The sequence below is a fragment of the Prionailurus viverrinus genome, chromosome B2 (genome assembly GCF_022837055.1).
Source record: "Prionailurus viverrinus isolate Anna chromosome B2, UM_Priviv_1.0, whole genome shotgun sequence".
In the NCBI taxonomy this organism is placed as follows: Eukaryota; Metazoa; Chordata; class Mammalia; order Carnivora; family Felidae; genus Prionailurus; species Prionailurus viverrinus.
In genome coordinates, this window is record NC_062565.1 from 3942690 (window position 1) to 3964930 (window position 22241).

General features: G+C 47.4%; 1 protein-coding gene across 1 annotated transcript in view; it reads left to right on the forward strand.

The window, feature by feature from the left end:
* The window catches only part of SLC17A1 (solute carrier family 17 member 1), a 212720-nt gene that overhangs the window by 116588 nt on the left and 73891 nt on the right, over positions 1–22241 (forward strand). The gene's annotated exons all lie outside the window — the stretch shown is intronic.

Here is a 22241-nt window from a genome sequence, read left to right on the forward strand (position 1 = left end):
CTGGCTCTTCCTTTGGGCTTAGATCATGACCTCCCATGATCAAGCCCCGCCTTGGGCTCTGTGGGGACAGCTTGGTGCCTGTTTGGGATTCTCTTTCCCTCTGCCCCTCCCCTGCTTGCATGCACACGTTCCTGTTCTCTCTCAGATATTAAAAAAAAACATTTTAGGGGCACCTGTGTGGCTCAGGCAGTTGACCGTCGGACTTCGGCTCAGGTCGTGATTTCGAGGTTCATTAGTTCAAGTCTCACATCAGGCTCACTGCTGTCAGCCTGTCAGTGCAGAGCCCGCTTGGGATCCTCTGTCCGCCTCTCTCTGCCCCTCCCCTGCTTGCACTCTTTCAAAAGTAAACATTAAAAAACAAACAAACAAACAAAAAAAACCCCTAAATCATTCCTTAAAATGTAGAACAGTGTAGATCTTGAAGCAAAGCTTTGGTGTACCCTGGGTGATGGAGAGATGACTGTCAGTCTCATAAGAAGAAAATGTGACAAGGTCTATCAACTTTGAAATTACTAAAAATTTTTCATCAAGCTCTTCAAAATTTTAACTACAAAAACAAAATTTTGGTTGATTTATACTGTGAACACTAACAAATTGGAACGCAAATGAACATTTAGACTCAAATACAAAGTTACAAAATACAAATTACAAAATATTGAGCAGTCTACCTTATCTAAAAGAAAAAAGTTTTCATTGGTGTTCTAAAAAATAAAAAGCCATTTCTAGACACTTGAGATCAACACATAAGATATGTATAGAAGCAGTTATGAAGGAAGGTATAAACTCTAAGAAGTTGAAAAATGAGAATAAAGTACATAATATATTGATGAGGGAAAATCAGATTATGAAAGAATCCTGTCGAATTTGTGTACAAAAATATCAATACGTGCAATTGGGGAGGGTACAAAGATTTTAAAGACTGAAAAATCGCACGGATACATTGAACAAAATGAGATGATGTTTAGAACATAGCAGTTAGGGGGAGTTAAGATGGCATAGTAGTAAGGGGACCCTGAGCTTGTTCTGTCCCCGGAGCACAGCTAGATCAACATCAAACCATTTTGAACACCTAGAGGATTGATCTGGGCATTAACACTACAATCTGCAGAATCTGAACGAGAGCGAGAGAGGCAGGTACGCAGTGCAGAGAGGTGAACTGGGGGACAGAAAAGCCAAGGTGCCGCGGAGGGCAGGGAGCCTTTTTTGCAGAGACTGGACAGAGCGAAAAAGGAGGGCAGAGGAGAGGGCAGTGCATCAGGATCTTGAAAGAAAACCACTCCCCCCAAAGTAGCTGGAGAGAAAAAAGAGTGAAAATACTCGCAGGGACTGCACAAGAGATCTGTTCCCCCAAACCACCAATGGGAAAAGGAGAGGGTTTCAATACCGCCAGTTTTTTATGATCAGTGGAGCACAGCATCTGAAGTCTCGGGGCTCAGTGCCCGGTGACAGTCTGGCGAGGAATCCCCGGGAGCAGGCAGCACGGTCTGAGGGAGAGGTCTGTTGGGAGAGGTGTTGGGTGGGGGCTGGGCTATGTGGGTGATGGGCATTGAAGGCACCCGTTAGGATGAGCCCTGGGTGTTATATGAAAGTGATGAATCACTAAATTCTGTTCCTGAAACCAATGCTGCACTATACGTTAACTAACTTGAATTCAAATTTTTAAAAATACCAAAAAAAAAACAAAACACCATAGCAATTACTTTTTTTTCATGTGAGATTATAAAATCGGGGAAGAATAATGGTATAAATAAATGATTGTCTAAATGAGGGGTATGTGAAAAAATCTCCTAAACAGAAAAATACTTAATAACTTCTATAGATATCAAACGGAGCTTAATTCCCCAGCCTTCTGGAAGTGCAGAGTATGGAAAGGCAGGAAAGAAAGGAAATGACTTCACGGTGGAGAAATCTAGCAGATTCTTCCTGAGCCAGATGACCAATGTCCACGTCATCAGTGATCAGCCATGTCAATAGCATGCGCCTTTAATATGTTAAAAGAAGTGAATTTCACTTCTTTCGTCTTCCTCCCGACAATCCCATAATCCCAATCTAACCGTGAGGAAAATATCAGACAGATCCAAGTTCAGGAACATTCCCCAAAATATCTGACTATGAATCCTCAAAATTATTAAAGTCATCAAAACCAAGAGAATTCCAACAAACTGTCACAGCCCAGAGGTGGCTAAGGAGACATTACCACTAATGTCATGCATTTGGGGTCGGATTTTGGAACAGGAGAAAAAAAAACAATAGGTAAAACCTGTTGAAATCCAAACAAGGTTTAGAGTTCAGTTCGCTGCGATGTACCAGTGTTAGTTCCTTACTTGTGACAAGTGCATAAATGTGGACGCTAGGAGAAACTGGGAGAGGAGTGTACGGGAACTCTTGTCTTTACAACTTTTCTGTAAATCTAAAATGATTCCCAAGTTAGAAAGCTTATTGAAAAGAACAAAATAGGGGCGCCTGGGTGGCGCAGTCGGTTAGGCGTCCGACTTCAGCCAGGTCACGATCTCGCGGTCCGTGAGTTCGAGCCCCGCGTCAGGCTCTGGGCTGATGGCTCAGAGCCTGGAGCCTGCTTCCGATTCTGTGTCTCCCTTTCTCTCTGCCCCTCCCCCGTTCATGCTCTGTCTCTCTCTGTCCCAAAAATAAATAAATGTTGAAAAAAAAATTAAAAAAAAAAAAAAAGAAAAGAACAAAATAAACTCAAAGTTACTAAAACACCAGGGAAGAGCTCTAAATCCAAAAACCAACAGATGAAATATAGCCCTTCACCTGATACTATACCTGGCTCTGAACAAAGAGTCTCTGGTTTGGGATGCTAATGTCCTCCTAAAAAACTCGCTTGTCTCACTTGTAGCTGGCGTACTTGGTGACAGGACGCACAGTGTGCTTGGCCAGCTCCCCAGGCATCAGCAGGCAGTAGCCTCTGGGGGTCCCTGTAGACGATTGTCAAGAGCCCATGGTAACAGCCAGGTGAGTAGGCTCACCAGTGCTGTGCTCTAAAGTCACTAACAAACAAGTTCTTCATTCACAGGGCTTCCATAGAGGTGCCAGTGTTGGGTGAAGCTGCTTGACCACCTACCTTGTAGACCCTTAAGTGTAATAGGGCTGTCTGGAACAGCTTCTGGTATTTCCTGCCTTTTCTTTTGGTGTTGATGGTGGTTTCTTGGGCCCTTTCTTGGATATGATAGAAGAGTCAGAGAAAGATTCAGAGCTAGAAGATGCAGCCTCCCACTACTTGAGGAATAGAGAGCAGCAGGTTGTGAAGCCCTGGGGCTTATTAAAATGCCACGTATTCCAACGAGGTGTCTGGTAAACCCAATTTCTGATTGGAGTAAAAGCAAGAGGCAAATGCATGTAAATGAGATACTTCAGGTCAACTCTGATTGGATGGTACTCAGTCACATCAACCGCTCAGAATGCAGAAGACTGTCACGTGGGGCCTCGATCAAGAGCACTCTGAAGAGGGCCCCAATACATCTGTTGGGTTTTGCAGATTTCAGCCTCAGCTTCCTAGAGAGAGACCAGCTTCCTCCCCGAGGTCCACATTCCCAGAGGAATGGGTCGGGCCCACTTTGAGTCACAGGTCCACTCACTGTTGATCAACGTTAGAGAGGGAGAATGATCTTGGAAAAACAGTGCATCCTGAGTGGACACCTCAGGAGGTCTGTCTGTACTTTCCAGTTTTTTCTGACGTGGTGTCGTAACTGCTCTGATGGCCATGTGGTCAGAAGTATAGCTGCAGTCTCTGTCACCTGAGCAAGTGAAGGTAATACTTTGCTGTTAGAATTATTAGCCTGGACAAATTTCTGTTTTTAGATAGTGAGGCGAGGCATCATTTCTTGTTGGGTGGCTTTTTTCTGCCTCCTTCCAGAGTTGAGAACAAAATTCTAAGGATTCTCCTGTTGTTTCTGCCAGAGTGACTGACCAGTACCTTCTGGAGTCACAGACACAGCTAATGCCAGTGGTAACTCTGCTTGGGAGCTGCCACGGCTTTAATAAGCTTCAGTAGCATTCACTAGCTTCACTGGGGACAGAGGCACTGTGCCAGGTGGGGACAACAAGTCCTCCCAAACCCCCAAATCCCTACAAAAGCTTGCCCCGCAAGCTTTGGATAGGTTTGCACCTTATCAGTCACAGCTCCTGGGACACTGTGCTTCCCAATGTGCTTACCTTACCATGTGACTCCCAGAAATTTCACAGCGATGCCTGGGCCTTGAATTTTCTGTGAGTTCACCGCCCATCCTTTCCCTTACAGATGCTCCAACAAAGCCTGCAGGGTGTCCTGCAGTAGAATAAGTCTCCATGTGTGTCTTCAATGCAATGGGCCTGTCTTATGGATGTGGGTAAAGAGAACAGAGAGTAGGTTTGGGCTACTGTCCCATGACTTATGGTGGGGCTGTGCAGGTAGCCTGGGGGAAGCACTTGAAAGGTCCATGTTGCCCCTCCCGCATGAAGGGGGACTTCAGCTGGTGACTCAGTGCCCACGGATATCCTGAAAAAGACCTTTGCTCAGTCCAGCTCAGCATGGTACACTGCTAGGACCATGGCCAAGGTACCTAAGATGGTGGCCATGTTGGGCACAGCCGCATGGATCAGGGGGCACCACCTTGTTCAATTCTCGGTAGTCCTCATCATCCACCATGAGCCATTTGGCTTTTTTACTGGCTCTCCTGGGCTGTTGAAAGTGCTATGGGCAGGGCATACAATAGCCATTCGGTGCAGTTCTCAGTGTCTCCGATTCCCTTAGCCCTCATCCCAGGCAATTTATATCGTTTGACAGTTGGACCCTCTTCATGAGGGTGGCGGCTCGAAGGTTCCTAGTGTCATTTCCATTCAGCACCGGTTTGATTAACCCAGAGGGAGAATTCAAAGATGGAGGTTTTCAGGTAGACCTCATAGGTTATCAATCCCCAATCTGTCCTCTAGTATTGGAGAGATGAAAACCTGGTATTCTTATGAGGGAGGATGCCCACTTCTCAGTGTCAAAAGGACCCTCCTGAGCATAACTGTCTGCCCTCCATAACCATCAGTGGCACTGAGGGTCCAGAAAACTTCTAAGGCCTTCAGAATATCGGAGTACCCACCAGAGGCGTCACTCTTGGTTTATTTCTGGGGGCCAGTGAATGGTGATCTCAACATGGGAACTCTGATTGCCCCCAGTGGGCCCGACCTGGAGACGACTTGGCCTGCATCCTAAACCCGGGGCATGGGAGGCACTCACCCTGAATAGGACTGTATGCCTAAGGCCTCTACGGGTTGGAGCAGGCCAGGCGCCAGGGGTGGTAGGGGCAGACGGGGCAGGTCTGAGTTGCCGTTCAGGTTTTAAGGCTTCTGGAAGGCTGACCAACATGATACTGGGTTACCCGTTTGTCTTTTTGGGGTGAGCTCTGGCAGTAATGGAGTCAAGCCACATTTGCTTCCTGATTACTTTCACCAGATTCTTCATGGCTAAGTGGAATGGCCTTTTGGCTTCTCAAGCTCCGCCTCCATCTCAGGGCTTTCCCACAGCCAATACCCCTTTCCCAGGCTCTGTGCATTTCCCCCAGATCAGCAATGCACTGCCCAGAATAATGAATGTCTTGTCCCCTGACTGAGCTCAGCACAGATGTCCACATCCTGTACCAGGTGCCAAGGACAGAGTGGAGAATCTTGGCTGTCGTTCTTGGAGTGTGGCCAGATCAGATCCTTCAAAGACAGGGGCATAAATGGCCTGTCTCATTCCCAGCTCCCGGAGAATTTGCTGCCCCTCCTCTACGGAGTCCCAGGGTCCCATGGGCCCAGGGAGATGCCCTTCACTGAGCCAAACCTCCCTGCAGGCTGGAATAATCTAGTGTGCACGGGACTGAGTACTTTGACCCCCTGAGTTCCACACAGGTGCTGCCAGAGGGCAGGGTGTGTGGCTCATCTTCTGTGCCCTCTGCCCGGTCAGGGGAATGTCATCACCCCCAAAGACTCTTAGCCACACCAGCCATGCTGGGACACTTGCCCTGGCCTCCTGCTGGAACTCAGTGGCCATGTCAATAAGCTCAGTGGGAAAAAAGGAGGGGAGAGGGCACCTGGCTGGCGCAGAGGGTAGAACAAGTAACTCTTGATCTCAGTCAGGGTCATGAGTTCAAGCCCCATGTTGGGCGTGGAGCCCCCCTTAAAGAAACAAAGCTCCGTGGGAGTATATTCTGTTATTATGACTGTTTCCTGAACTGGGGGCTGTCCCGCTGGCTGGGTTGCTGTTGCTTTGCTTTTGTTTCACTTTGTGTTGGGGTCAGATGGGGCAGTGCGTCTTGGGTTTCACCGTCAGTCACCACACGTCCTCCTCTGCACTCTCCTCACTTCCCCAGGGATCCCACCTCTTGGTGTCCCAGCCAGGCTTGTAAGTGCCCCGACCCCAATCTGCAGTGGCTCATGCCCTCCTTGGAGTACAGTAAGGTCTCCAGCTTCCCATCCCGCTCTCCCCCTTGCCTGCCGGCCCCACACGCATCAGAGCATTGGACAACTGCACATCTTTCTCTAACCTCAGCTCTTCTTCCAACTTTCTGAGTCGAGCTATGGCCTATTGTTGGGTATTGGTGGCCATCAAACTCTCCCAGGAGGGGCCCACCCACTATGGCAGCCACTGGTTTCCCTCCTTTGCCACCATACTCTGTGTGCTGTTACTCCAACAAATGCACTGGACCGGTTGGCATGTTCAGGGGGTCCCCGTATTCATGGGGCAGTTCACAGGCATCTGACCCATGGGGCCACCCCTCCCCTCATGGCCAACCTGGGGTTTCCCCCTCAGATGCCTCTTCCCCAAGACCCATTTCTTTGGTCTCCCGGTTGGCTACCAGTTGTTGGCTCACAACCTTGGGAGTTCCCTGAGTGAAATGAAGAACTAGCCCCTGTCCACAGAGGGCAGGGAGAAACTAAAGACAGGGGCAGGCCCCTCTAGATTGGTAGGGGGCAGCTTTAGTAAGCACAGGAACTTGTACTCAAGGCTTGTCTTGAGCCACAGCAGTACAAGTAGATCTCCACACCCTCCCACCAGAATCTTAAGAGTTTCAGTAGAGGCTACACCTGGGTTCAGTCACGTGTCTCATCCAGATTTTCTCAACACGGTGCTCCCTCAAGGCTGTGTCCTTGAAGGGACCCCCAGTACAGGACCAGTGGGTGGGACATACATTCCAAGGACAGGGGAGTGGATAAGGAGCATCCAGTTGCTGGGTCCAGTTTGAGGGTCAACCAGCAGTCACATGCTCTCTGTGACCTCCTCCAACAACATCTGTCAACTGTTTCCTCCCCACACCCCCCCCCACCCCAGGTGTTCAGGACAGAGCTCAGATCCCACAGCTTAGCTGGAAGAGGTAGCCCTGCCTGGACTTCACCGGACTCTTTTGCTACCACGCTCCCCCACGTCGCACTTATTTAACAGTCTACTTTGGCTCCTTGAACCCATTTTGCTTTTATTCACTTTTTGTCTTTTTAAGTTATGTTCCCTCCCTGAAAGGATCTTCCTTCCCTTCTTCATTTAATTAGCTTCTATAAGTCTTTCAAGATTATCCTCACACATTCTATCATTTGTGAAGCTTTCTTTGTCCCCCATCCTGGGGCCACTTGGATGTTCCTCCTTGGTGACCTTGTTGAACCCTGAATGAATCCCAGTGATAGCATTTAGTATGTTCCAATAGAAGTGCTTAATTTTTATGCCTATCTCTTCTACTCAGCTATAATTTTTTTTCATGTCTTAATTGTTTAGCATGTCACAGTGCCTGAAACATAAAAGATACCAATTAATGGCTGGTTGAGTGCATTTATAAATAGATTTTTGTTCTGGATTCCAGCTGCTTATTATTTAGTATTTTAGTGACAAGATAATAGCAATATAGAACATTCAGGGGGGAAGGACACCCATGACTTCAACATTTTGACAAATTTATTTTTATTTCTGTATGTTTTCCACTGGCCTTTATGAATATAGAATATTTTCTATTTCAATATGATTTTTCAAAATATTGTATCATTAGATTTCTTTTCTAATTGTTTTCACTAGGTACGTAATAGTTCATCAAAAGACTTTTATTGAGCACATACCATGCACACAGTGTTCTAAGTGATTTACGTACTTGATATTGTTTAATTTGCACAGTAATCCTATAGGTAGGTACTATTATTATGCCCATGGCACAGAGAAAAAGAATAAACGTGGGGGCGCCTGGGTGGCTCAGTCGGTTGAGCATCTGACTTCGGCTCAGGTCACGATCTCACAGTTCGTGGGTTCGATCCCCGCGTCTGCCTCTGTGCTGACAACTCAGAGCCTGGAGCCTGCCTTGGATTCTATGCCTCCCCCTCTCTCTGCCCCTTCCCTGCTCAGTCTGTCGGTCTCTCTCTCTCTCTAAAATAAATAAACATTTAAAAAATTAAAAAATAATAATAATAAAAAATTTGTTTAAGATCACAGAGCTAGAGTCAGAGCCAGCATTTCAACCCAGACATTCTGGCCCTAAAGCCCACTTAAAGCATTCCCGTACAGGAATGGATAATTTACCACAGTTTACTTAAATATACCGTCTTCCATTGTTGAGTACCGAGGCTGCTCCCAACATTTTATTATTACAATCGGTGCTGAAATGAACATTCACAGGCGAAGAACTTTTTCCTCCTTCTGAAGTATTTGCTTAAACATTCCTAGATATAGGATGAGTGGGTCAGAGAGCATGCATGCAAGATCTTTATGGCTTTCTCTGCATGTTATTCAATTATTCTTCCAGATGGTTGCCGGAAAAAGGCATCAGCAACGCGTGAGAATATGCGTTTTATTTGGCACTCACAGAATTTGGTGTTATTCACATAAAGATTTACTTGGTGAGGCAAAACACTACCACATTATTATTTTAATTTGCATTTCTTTTGATCAGGGTGAGACTGGACGTTTTCATCCGTCCATATATACAGATAGACACAGGTAGATCTATGTCTGTTTTGCCAGAGTCCTATCTTGTGAAATGTCACTCTGGGTCCTTCAAAAAAACTAATTGAAACAGCAAATTCAGATTTGTTGTTTCCCAACCCTATAAAACTTAAGTTATGTTAGACCCTTCATAGAATATTTGTGAGATCCGAATAAAACAATTTTACAATGTCATCAAGAAGAGCCAGCTGGATGTTTGAAACTGCCTCTGGAGGAGGAATGTATTCCTCATTAACTTGAAATGTAGTCACACGTGAGCTCCTTTAAAGTCAAGTGTACTCTTAGCCAACACCAGAGGGAGCCCAGCAGGCATTCCATGTGAAAATATATCCAACTTTGAATGCGTTTCTAAAATGGCACTGAAGAAAATGTACAGTGCAATTATGAATCCTACACTTAATAGTCCTGGGGACAAAAATGGAAATCAGTGCCTCATATATCCATTCAGACTTCAGCCTTTCTGTGAACTAGGAAAAATATAAAATAAGAATGGTGATTAAATGAAGGGTTGATGGGGGGTGGGAGGGAGGGGAGGGTGGGTGATGGGTAGTGAGGAGGGCACCTTTTGGGATGAGCACTGGGTGTTGTATGGAAACCAATTTGACAATAAATTTCACATATTGAAAAAAAAGAAAAAATAATAAATGAACAATCGTAGGGGGCGCGTGGGTGGCTCAGTCGGTTAGCCATCCGACTCTTGATCTCAGCTCAGGTCTTGATCTCAGGGTCGTGAGTTCAAGCCCTGTGTTGCTCTGGGCAGGAAGCCTACTTTAAAAAAATAAAATAAAAAGGAACGATTCTAGAACACCCAAAGATGCCTGTACAGGCTCTTTTTTTTCAATTGCTATTTCTGGCTCCTGTGAGCATGGGTAGCAGACAGACCTGCCTCCAAACCCAGCTGTGCTGCTTCTAAATCGAACCAGTTACTATCCAGCCTCTCTGTTCCGCCGTCTCCTCCCTTGCCCCGTGCGATAATACCTACCTCACAGGGGAGCAAGGAGGCCAAATCCTAGACCCCATCTGTAAAGCATCTGGCACGTAGCACATGCTTCAGATGTGTTCGTGCTTTTCTTCATCTAGCGTGGTGGTTGTCAACCGGGGACGATTCTATCCCCCCACGGAACCTTTAATGATGTCTGGGGATGTTTTTGGCCAATGGAGCCTGGGAGCAAAACCCTTGAGTCAGAAGTTCTGGGTTTGAGTCCTGGCTCCATCTCTTTCCAGCTCGGTCATGGGGAAAGGGTCCTGATATCTGAAGCCTCTGTTTCCTCATCTAGAGCATGGAAGGAAGACTCTCTCGTGAGGGTCACGTGGACCTTACCAGTGTACCTTGTAATCCGCTCTCCTTTGCTCATGAGGCTGTGTCTGACAGAAGTCCTGTGGCCACGCTCAGAAGTGACCACAGGATTTACTAAGGCTCCAGCGTACCAGCTGGAGGCAGTTGGATTCACGCTATTGATCACCCAGCCTGTGAGCATTCTGTAGTCAACACTTCATGCCCATTGCTTAAGACGCAAATGTGGAAAAGCATCGTAAAGGAAGGCCAGCCACGCAGGAGTTTCACGCCCCAGAGCCGGCCTTCTCTGCTCCCTGCTCTCTCTTCAGCCAGGGAAGGAGCTCAGCTCTTGGCAAGCTTTTCTTTTCAGTGTTCCAACGGCTACTTTGGGGCCTACATTTGTCTAAACAGAGAACATCCACCCCATGTTATCTGAAATGTATGCATAAAATTTGTAGTTAGACCTCTCCCATCAGATCAGAAGTTTACTGGAAACTTTTTTTTTTAATGTTTTAAAATGTTTGTTTATTTTTGAGAGAGAGAGAGAGAGAGAGAGAGCAAGCAGGAGAGGGGCAGAGAGAGAGAGAGAGGGAGACACAGAATCCAAAGCAGGCTCCAGGCTCCAAGCTGTCAGCACAGAGCCCAATGCGGGGCTCGATCTCCTGAACCGCAAGATCATGACCTGAGCCGAAGTCGGACAGTTAACCAACTGAGTCACCCAGGCACCCCTGGAAACTTGTAATGAAACAGTGAGGAACCCCATTGTAGCTGACATTATGGGTGTCCTGTGCAGCTTGAGAAATAAATCGTGCACCATTGAAAATCACGTGTAACGTTTGGGCCCACGGCAAGGAAGCCAGTTGGTGGCTGTCAGGGAGGGGCAGCAGCAACGAGTGTGGGTGCCCTGTGTGCCAGCAGGGAGGACAGATGGAGTCTGTCCCCTCCCACGTCCTCAGGGAAAGGGCGCCCTTGAATTTGGCCTATTAGCCCTACAGCAAAGGTCGTTTCTCCAAGGGGAAATGTAGAGCATCTCAGGTAAGCGAGTGTCTTTAAATGAGATTCAGTGGAAAATGGTTGTGGGCCTGGAGAGCACCCTCTGTTTGCTCGTTCTCCCAAGTGACTCGCCACAGTAAGCTCTGTGCCCCCCCCCACCCCCGCTGCAAAGAACCGAGGGAAGAGCCCGCCTCCTGCGTGTGCGTGGGGCCCAGCCTCACCCGGCTGAGTGAAACAAGACAAAACAAAGTCTGCTTTTCATCTTTGGTACAGAAGCATCCAGAAGGGGAGGGCCACGGGAGATGCCCCAGTACCTGCGTGGTCCCTGACGTGGGCTTCCCTGTATCCACACAGAAACTGCCCCAGGATCAGAGAAGAGACCAGAGTCCTCCGTCTGTGGGCAAGCGTTGCTTCAAACCCAGAGCTTTCTGTCTAGAAGCTGCGACCAAAGGCAGTCGTTTGAGCAGGAAATCCGGCCTGTCACATCACCGGTGGGGGGTGGTGGGGTGGGGGAGAATCTGTTCTCATCCTCACCAGGAAAGACGCTATGGTTTCTGCCGAGCATAAGCGAGCATCGCCCGTGGGTTCACTGGAGGGGACCGTGTTCACCGTGGTGTCGGCGGTGTGGTGGGTGTACAAGCAGGTGATGGCCCTGCAGATGTCCTGACCATGCACTCAGCGGAGTCCTGGGGTTCAGAGGGGTGAGATGGTGGCAGAAAGGGGGAGCCAGCTCGGGGGGATCAGCCACGGGAGGCTGAAAGGGTTTGGGTTTAGCGAAGGTCTCTTTTAAGAGACTCAGAATCCCCAGTGAGATGAGGAAGGTTCGAGGGGCAGACCTGGCCCCCCTCCCCTCCTCCCAGCCCCCAAGCACACAGTTGGTGAATTGGTATCCGGTTGTGCTCTAAACCAGGGCAGCCCAAACTGGCGGGGATTGGGTGCTGTGTAGAGGGTGTTCAGACTCACTCTTGGGGCCCGCTGCCCGGGATCTGTCTTGGCCAGAGAGCAAGGCGGCAGGGAGGGCACAGAGCCCGAGGGAAGGTTCGAGGACAGAAATCACGCGCCAGGCCCTGGCATCATCCAACTGGATGCCCTCTTCCTTGAATGACATCTTTTTGCTCTTTGAGAGGCTGGCTTCCTTCAGGCCCGAGACTTCTCTCTGCCAAGAGCACGTGTATCACACCAATCTTCCCACAAAGGGAAAAGTCTTAACTGACAGCCGAGATAAAATTTCCATCACCTGGAAGCCTTAAGAAAAAAGAAGTTGTTTTTTTTTTCTAGGTCTTTCTTCGTAAATTACCACACACGAAGTGGTTTAAGCAACATGAATTGACTGTCTCACAGTTGTATACATTCAGAAGTCTGACCTGGGTCTCACCTGGCTAAAATCTAGGTTTGGGGGAGATTTGCCCTGTTATAGGTAGTCCTACTAGTAAATATCTTTTCACATCGTTTTTTCCCCCTTAGGATAGATCCCTAAAAGTGAGATTTTTTAATTTTTGGCCAAGAAGTTCATTTTCTTTCTTTTCATAAAATACCCGTTCTCATGGAACTAAGTTTGGGGCAGTTTGATCCCTGAAAGGGGACGGACGTGCCATGATTGATGTAGACAAATACTCTAAAATGGGATGGATGCAGCAGACCAACCACATGTCCATGACCGTGGGTGAGATCACCGGGAAAGCCACTGGGCAAAGATTGGACCCTACAGACCCCAAGACTTAAGGGGCAAGTGAGGAATATAGAGAGATAAGAGGAGAACCAAGAGAGCTTGGTACCTTAAAAGTCAAAGGAATAGAATTTCAGGAGCAGGTAGTGATCAGCACATCAGATGCCACAGAGGGCTTCGTGGGATGAAGGCTAAGATGTACCCGTTGGGTGTATCAGATAGGTAGCATTGTTGACCATAGGTCATCTCTTACAGAAGAGTAGAAGACCACTTACAATGGGCTGAGGAGTCCATGGGAGGTGAGGAAGGGCAGGAAGGAGTCCAGAATATTCTTGTGATATGTAGAATGGGAAGGGAAGGAAGAGATAGAGTGTGGTGAGGGAGAGAAAGCACAAGTTGGGAACCACCCCGCAGGAGCATCTGGGGTTCTCGTCATCTCCCCCTTCGCTGGCTTCATTTTCCTCTTCATTATAGTGATCCTGATTCTTTGGCTCTGCAAACCATTCTCCTTTGCCAAAAGGAGAAAGGTGTGCTAAGTGATGGGAGGTGATGGGAGGTTTCCACCCTCGGCCCACTGCTGGCAACTCTATCCCCTTGTGGCCCCTTAACTCCCTCACCTTTGATCTGAACTCCACCTCTTCTCTTCATAAGAACTCAAAAAAAGACCTAAAATGGGATTTTTCCAGCCTCATCTTATTTGGGGCTTTAGTTTGTTTTTACATGCTTTTGTGTCCTCACAAAATCTATCTCCTACTGCCTTTTAGAAGATACTTTTTTGGCATGAATTCATCAGAGCTCCCGGTGCCTCCACATTTATTTATTTATTTGTTTACTTATTCATTTATTTATTTGTTTATTTATTTATTTATTTAGAAGCCACTCTTCCCTTTCTCCTTCTTCAGGATCATTTGTTCTTTTAATGCAATTTCATATTTTTGTGCCAAGCTCTCCAAGAGCTCTTGTAGGGTCTTTGGAGGCACTAAGCCCCAGAAGGTTGTGAAAGAGCCTTCCTTCCCTAAACCATATGTAATTCAGAACAAAAATAAGTGCGATAAAATTATACATGTGTGCTGAGATTAAAATAGCTTCTTTCAATTTTTTTTTTATTGCAAAATTCTGGGCAAGAATTTACCAAAGCTGATCTCTCCTCATCGGGGGCAATGTCTGCCCTTCCTACTTGCCAAGCAAATACTTTCTCTCTGTTCTGGGTCCTCGGGCACTGGGTTCCTCTACTAGACTGCGTTCTTTGCTTAGCTTGTCTCCTTGCCTGGGTAGGTGGCCGATTGAAGGAAGCCATTTTGGTGTCCCCCCGTCCCCAGGGAGGAGCCGTCAGTTATGTTTGTGTCTTTTCTTCCCTCCTCCTTCCTCTTCTCTCTGCTTCCACTCACATACACTTGTAAGAAGCATAATAATACAGCAGGAAATAGACATGTTAACAGATGAAATCAAACATGTGTGTCCACAGGGCTGGGTAGTCGTATGCACTTGTCCTTCCAAAACCTCCTGTGAGCAGTTATTTCTGTCCTATCTCCATTTCACAGGTGAAGATACTGAGATTTACCCAAGGCTCCTGTTACAAGTCGAATTGTGTCTTCCCCAAATCCTTATGTTGAAGTCCTGTCCCTCAGTACCTCAGAACGTGACCGTATTTGGAAGTAGGGTCATTGTAGCTGGAATTAGTTAAGGTGAGGTCAGACTGGAGTAGGGTAGGCCCCTAATCCAACATGGTGGGAGTGTTTATGAAAAGGAAAACTTTGGACATGGACATAGACATGCGCACAGGGGAAACGCTGTGTGACGGCAAAGGCAGGAATTGGGGTGATGCTTCTAGCCAAGAGACACCAGATATTGATAGCCGACCCCCAGAACCTGGGGGAGAGGCCTGGAACAGAGTCTCCCTCACAGCGCTCAGAAGGAACCAACCCTTCTGATACCTTGATTTCAGACTTGTAGCCTCCAGGACTGTCTCACAACACATTTCTGCTATTTGTGCACCCCCCCCCCCCAGGTTGTGGTACTTGGTTATGGTGATTCTGGAAAAACAGAGTGAGTTCCTAGCCAAGCTGGGGTTTGGGTCCAGCTGTTGTGACTCTCAGCCAGTGCTCTTTCTGATAGGCTGCTTTTCTCCCTTCCTGAGGGGAAGCGACCCCTTTCACCTGGATAGTCTAGGACTGCCCCCCGGAAGAGGTGCTGTGCTGTGCTTGAAGGTAAAGAGTGTTCTGATGCATGGAAAGGGGTGTGGGGAACGAAGGAGGCATAAAAAGTGCGGGGTGTGGCTGGAACAGAGGACCCCTATTACGAAGCACTTGCTTATAACTTTTCCATTTCCTGAGTGTTACAGATCTGATCTTGTAGGGGTTTGTAAATCTGCTGGAGATCAAAGTCCAGGCCAGTAGGGAGTCACTTGACATTTCTGTGAGCCTGAGCATGCCTTCAATAGAAGGTCAGGCTTGCACAGGAACAAGCTCTTTGGCGGCCAGCAGGCAGGTTGGGAAATGGGGACAGAGAGGACCATTGGAATATATCAAATAGTCCAGTCATGTAGGCAGACACCTCTCTCCCGGGTGGGTTCCCTGATCTTCAGAGATGAGAAGCAGTCCTCTGCATTTGGAAGACCACCCCGTGTGCCCTTTAAGGCAAAACATTTGGAGATGACGTTTCTTTGTTGGGAACGGTTGATGGATATAATCTCATTTTGGTGGTGGTGGTGGTGATGGTGGGAGGTGCTGGGATTTTTTTCTTTTCTTCTCTGCAAAGAAAGTGAAAAGTTACATATCAACACAATGGTCAAGGGGCTGGCAAAAGTGAGTGGTTTGGGTTGAGTTGCCCCCAGGGATACCCAAGCACAAGATCACAGGTGGGACTGGCTGGTCTAGTCCCAGAGAGATCTTCACAATGACCTTTGTAAGCCCAGGAGATGCCCAGCCGAGCAGAGGAGGAAAGATGAAGCAACCGGCTGCAAAGCTTCGTGCATTTATCTGCTCTGCACCCAGGGGTTTCTCTATTGAGAATCTACATCTGTTAAAGGTCATCAGCAACCCTAGGGTGTGTGAACCGGGCTGCCAGCCCCCTGGTGACAGCATGCTTGATCTAATTGCAGGCTGCCCTCTTTGACAGCTCTTCTTGACTGAACAAGTGCTGCCTTTTCCAGCACTGGCTTCATTTGTAGTTGCTCAAATGCTGTAATCCTGGTGCACCAGTTGAGGACGCTTCTCAGATAATCACTCTGCAAAGCGAGATCGTCAGCCGTACCAATGCTTGCCCGCAGAGTCCTATAATTATGCCTGTGGTAATCGGTGCTGACTCAGAACAGCACAGGTCTATAAAAAAAAGATGCACAGAGTGTGTGCCGAGCAAGGATTTCCACACAGACCATCCTCCTCCCCGCCACCACCCCGCCCCCCCCCCCCACTTCTCACATGTACAGTGTTCTCACGTGATTCTTCTCCCATCTGCACTCAGATAACTAGGGGGGTGAAATTTGGTCTCAATGTCTAGAAGAAAATAGTTGTTACATCTGGATAGAAGAAGGAGGGCTGCCTCATTATTTAAGCTAAAAGGGTTGATCTCAAGACAGTGCAACAGAGCAGGACGATCAAGGGTTTGAGGGTCTCAAGTCTCCCAGACCAGACTGGCCATGTCATGAAGTGGAGAAGACCACTGCCCACATTGGAGGGCTCAGGGAGGCCAGAATTCTCCAAAATTATTCTTTCAATTGATCATGGAAGTCAGAAGTACCTTTAACCAGAGCAACACCTCTCTTATCAGCAATAAGAAATGAGGTGGTCTCTAAACACACGATCTCACTGAAACTTCCCAACAGCCTGTGAACTGGTTCTTTTTGTTGTTTCTACTCTGCAAGAAGAAGTTTAGAAAAGTTAAAGCAGGGACGCCTCGGTGACTCAGTCAGTTAAGCAGCCGACTCTTGATTTCAGCTCAGGTCATGAGGCCATCATCTCATGGTCATGAGATCGAACCCCGAGTCGGGCTCTGCTATATCGAACCTACTTGGGATTCTCTCTCTCCCTCTGTCTCTGCTCCTCTCCTGTTCTTGTTTGTGCACGTGGGCACACATGCTCTCTTTCTCTCTCTCACACACAATAAATAAATAAACTTTAAAAGAAAAAAGTTAAAGCACATGGCAAATTTGGTTGTAACCAGGAGAAACCCAGTACATTCTGACCCCATCTGACTGTTCCACCCCCCTGTTTTATACTAGCATCATAAATGAGAGGCACCAGATCCTTCCATGAGGTCTTAGAACAAGGAGTAGAGAATGTGAGGGAAGAATGGGCTTCTGGAGCTGATGGCCCCTCAGAGGGATTTCCATGGAGAAGGAAAGAGAAGGTGGCTTGGGGCCCTGAAGATGGGCTGACTCACTTCCCACCTGCGCTGAGCATTGATCCTGAATGGTGTTTCTCTCCTCAACTTTGAGAATGACAAAAGCAACAGGGACTTCAGTCCAGTAGCAAAAGTCATGGAGATATGCTTCAGCCGGGCAGGTAGTGTTGAGACGCTAACTCTGCTATGAATGAATAGCCCAGCCAGAATTTTGGGGCCCCCCAGGCTGGGGAAAGGGGAGGCCTGGGGATTTCTTTTCTTGCAGTATTTTCTTTACATTTTTCCCCTTCCTTTTTTCCTCAGATACCTTTATTTCGTCCTTAAGTGACTGGAAACAGTTGCCAGTATGGAAGAGAAGGTGTGTGGTGAACTATTTATAGGGATTCCATATTTGTCAAAAATTTGCTCTCTCACTTTCCATTTCTTGCAGACACATTTCAGGTCCTATTTATAATGCCTGCCTGGTCCTCCCTTATAAAAGATTAGGCGTGTGTGAGAGAGGTGTGAGGAAAGCATTACCTGAATCAAGTGTTATGTTCTAGAACTTTTACCACGTGCGACTCTACCCATCACAAAACTCACATAGAAGACACCTGCTGTGTTTCACTGCCTGGTATTCCTCTTCCTTTTTCTGATAATTAAATTCTCCGTTTTGAAACATTCAGGGTCATTTAGGAAGGTCAAACTTGAGAACATGGGCGATTGGATCATGTAGACCAGGGCTTGCCAGACTTTTTCTGCAAAGAATCAGACGGAACATATTCTTGGCTTTGCAAAGACATACCGCCTCTGTCGTGCCTACTCGACTCTACCGTTAGTGGCGTGGAAACCACCACAGTCGATATAAATAAATGAACATGACCAGATGTGACCCACACTGGGCTGGATTGGGTCCCCGGTTCTAGTTTGCCCACCCCTGATCCGGAACTTGCTAGTTGAAATGCCCTTTGCTGGATTCGGACATTGGTATGTAATCCAAACTGGGCCCATCGAAATATTCCCTAGAACTTTTCTGTTGGAGCTACCAACAAAGTTAGCCCTGCAGTTAATTGGTTGTGAGGATGTGAATAATCTGGAAATACTAAGAGCCATCTTCTTTGCAAGGTAGGAAGGTTCTGATGGAGGAATGGAAGACAGAGATAGAGATGCTGAACTCCTGACCCCACCCAGGCTCCAGATCTCCCTTTCTGACTTCTAGTTCTGTGTGCAAGATAGATTTTGTGGAAGCTGGTTGGAGTATGGTTTTGGTCTTACAAGCAGAATATTCTGGCTAATATACTTTAAAAGGTCAAGATGATCCCTGTTTCACAAATGAATTTGCATTCTGCTCTGTCGCCTGCCAGCTGGGAGATCTCGGACAACTTGATGAATTCTCCGAGCCCCAATTTTCTAATTTGCAAAATAGCAATTATAACTGTACCTTCATCATAGTCACCTCCGTTGTTTAAAAATCAGTTTCTACTTTGGCAGGACGATTAGATGTTTTCTGCCTCTTCTAGCCAACGGTAGGGCCGAGCCACCCCTAGAGTCCTTGGATTGAGCAAGCACATCGTGCGGAAATACTACTCTTTCAAGTTCACACGTAGGAAAAGGGCTTAAAAGAGAAGTGAGGCAGAGGGAATCTCAAGGGTCCTACAAGGGTACGAGGTCAAGACTCATGGTCAACATGAATGTGTGACACAGACCCGGAGGGGCCACTGGGGAACCGCATGGGAGCACATCCAGGGACGGGACAAGGGAATGGGGGACTGTTCTGAGCTTTCTTACATAACAGGGTGGTGAACCAGCACCACCCTGCACCTCCCATACCGCTGTTTTGCCTTCTTGACATGTACACCGAGCACTACAGTTTATAACTCAGCGGCATTTGCTCTGTCCGTCACACCGTCTCCTCACCGACCATGTGAAGTATGATTATTGCTGTTGTTTTAATTTCCATTTAATCAGCAAGGACATGGGCTCAGATGAGATGTACAAGAGTACACGTAGCTCATGAGTGGGGGGCTCAAGAATTTAACCACGTTTCTTGATTCCGAGGCCAGTCCGTCTTTCTCGTTTGCATAGGTCTGTGTGTGTGTGTTTTGTTTTGTTTTGTTTTGTTTTGTTTTGTTTTTCCTGTGACATGTTCTTCCTGACCCGGAATGCCCCAGCACATCTTAAACTTTGGAGGCATTTGTCCTGCACTTGCCCTCTTACTGGAGTTGACATATGACAGGCCCCATGAAGCACTCTCGTTCATAAAATCAACTCTCAGTTTTCGAATCTTCTTTGGGACAACAGTGGCTAGCAAGGAGTCATGAACGATAATACCTATAATTCAAGTACAAAATGAAAATACTGCTTACCCTTGCACCCCAAGAAACATTCCTACGATGTCGATTTCTGGCAGTCCTTCTAACTTGCAAGCTATTGTTTTCATTACTAATGACATTTTATCATTCTGCAAGCAACCATACGAGAGAGAAAGGGAGAAAGAGAGCGATCTAAATGATCTGTTTTCATATTCTCAAGTACTTTTTCTTCTTCCATAAAAAGAATTTTTTTTTTTTTTTTGGCAAGCGACGGAAACTAGAAAATCACTTTCTAATTCTATCTTAGCAAGAGTCAAAACTGGTAGGGATTTCTCCAGACATACTCTAATTTCTCCATGTGCTTTAGGACCATTGGACTAAATGAAAATATTTACCCAGCTCTTTTCCTTTCGAATACTGGGACATTAAAAGCATGTCATAAAATTGTCTCCCTTAAAAATATACCCATCTGATTAATTGGAGTGATCGTTCAACTCATACATCCTGTTACCCAGGTGTGAGATGGGTCAGGCCATGAAATACAGTAAGAGGGAAGCTAGACCAGAGGGACCTGGGAAGAAGAGAGGAGGGGGCTGGGGTCTGATTGAGAGTCACTAACTACATACCTACCACCCCCCTTCCCAACCAATAACTTGCTATGGCCTCCTGACCAAGACATAGTCTTTCTCTTTCTCTCTCTCTCTTTTTCTTTTAGAGGAAGAGCTACTGTCTATTTTTTTTAAGTTTATTTATTTTTAGAGAGAGAGAGTATACAAATGGCAGAGGGGCAGAGAGAGAGAAAGAGAGAGATTCTCAAGTAGGCTCTTTTGTCAGCATGGAGCCTGATGCGGGGCTCGAACTCACAAACTGCAAGATCATGACCTGCGTCGAAGTCAGATGCTTAACCGACTGAGCCACCCAGGTGCCCCGACACAGTCTCTCTGGATGTCGGGACTGTGTTAGTATACTGAGCGTAGAACAACGTAACCTACATACTCACAAGGATATTGGGAAGGAAAATGAGAAACCAATCCCTCCTTTTCATCCAATGGGGGAGCTTAATATGCGTTCTTAATAAAGGCAAATGGGGGAAGTAACAGTGTGAATTACATTAGATTTTTCAATGTACTTGACTTTTTTTTTTTTTTTTTTTTTTTTTTTTTTTTTTTTACCTTACAAAATAGTAGACTGGATTTTCTAGTTCTGTTTAACCCAAGTTCTGGTCAACATTCAGCAGAACCCTTAACATCTGCTGTGGTTGGCAGCGGGCCAGGCCAAAGGGGAGTGACAGGGACACCATGCAGATTAAGGGGGCCTGGTGATGTGAAAGGAGAGCCCCTGGGCCAAATCCTGGGTAAAGAGCGTAAGCCAGACCTGCCCTGGCGATTATGGTAGGAAGGTCACAGAAAAGCCACCAGTTCCTCTCCCCTTATATATGTCCTACCTTGCCCTGTAAGTTTGCGGTGGCCTCTTCTTGGTCTTACCTTTGGACTGAGAGTTGCTTTGGTCAATGGGATGTTAGCAAATATGGCTCAAAAAGATGCTGGAACAGGGCCTGTCCACTCGTGTTTCGGCAGTTGCCCTGAGGAGAACATGCCCAGACCAGCCTCTTGAGGGTGAGTCAGAGCTGAATGGTCTCTGACGCCCATGCTGAGGCCAGCCGCTATTCGCCACCAGCTGGTCCCCAGATACCTGCACTGGCCTCACCGCGATCATCAGTGACCTAGCTAACCTCTAGCTGACCTTAGACTTGTGAGCCATAAATGATAGAATAGGCGGTTGGTTGGACGGAAGGGAAGCTGGAGGCAAAGGCAGTGACAAACAGGTGACACATTAGAAGCCCGAGGGCACAACTTCCCGACTTCTTGGCGTTTCACATCCTGACCTGACTGCTTCCAGCTCCCCAGGGCTGACAGACCAGGAGCCACAGGGGCAGGGCAGGGCTCTCCTCTTCAACGTGGCCCCCAGGGTAACCCGTAGCTTCCTCAGAACGTATTTACATTGTGGCTTCACCACCCCACACCTGCCCTGACGGTTCCTGCGAGCACCTTGTAGGGCCCAAAACGCCCCCTCCCGACCGGTGGGAGGACTCCCTCAGATGATTGGAAACAACCTCGGGTTGGAAACCGCCCTGGCTGTGACCCATGACCTCTGCAAACATAAGAAGAAAAGACCCCCTGGTCCCGGTGCAGTGGCCATGCTCTCCCAGCTGCTTTGTGTCTGGCACCTTCCTTCCGACTGTCTTTGTTTGAGCCTGGATCCTCACGTAAGTCTTTCATGGGGAATCCAAGCACCCGAGCCTCCGTTGACACAGCACAGACTCTCCCACCCACAACACGAACACGTACGGTTATGGTTTTGTGGTTGTTTGTCACCCAGGAAATGCTCATTGACACAGCCTCTACCCCCCCACCCCAGTGTTTCTACCTGGTTCCCAAACTTAGTGGCCATGGTGGTTGGGGCAACTAATTGGGAGCTTATCGAGGATGCTAATTAGTGGTCCTGGAATTATTTATTTATTTACTTATTTTTAATGTTTACTCTTGAGAGAGAGAGAGACAGAGTGTGAGCGGGCAAGGGGTAGACAGAGAGGGAGACACAGAATCCGAAGCAGGCTCCAGGCTCTGTGCTGTCAGCACAGAGCCGGACGCGGGGCTCGAACTTGCAAACTGCGAGATCGTGACCTGAGCCAAAGTTGGCCCCTTAACCAACTGAGCCACCCACGTGCCC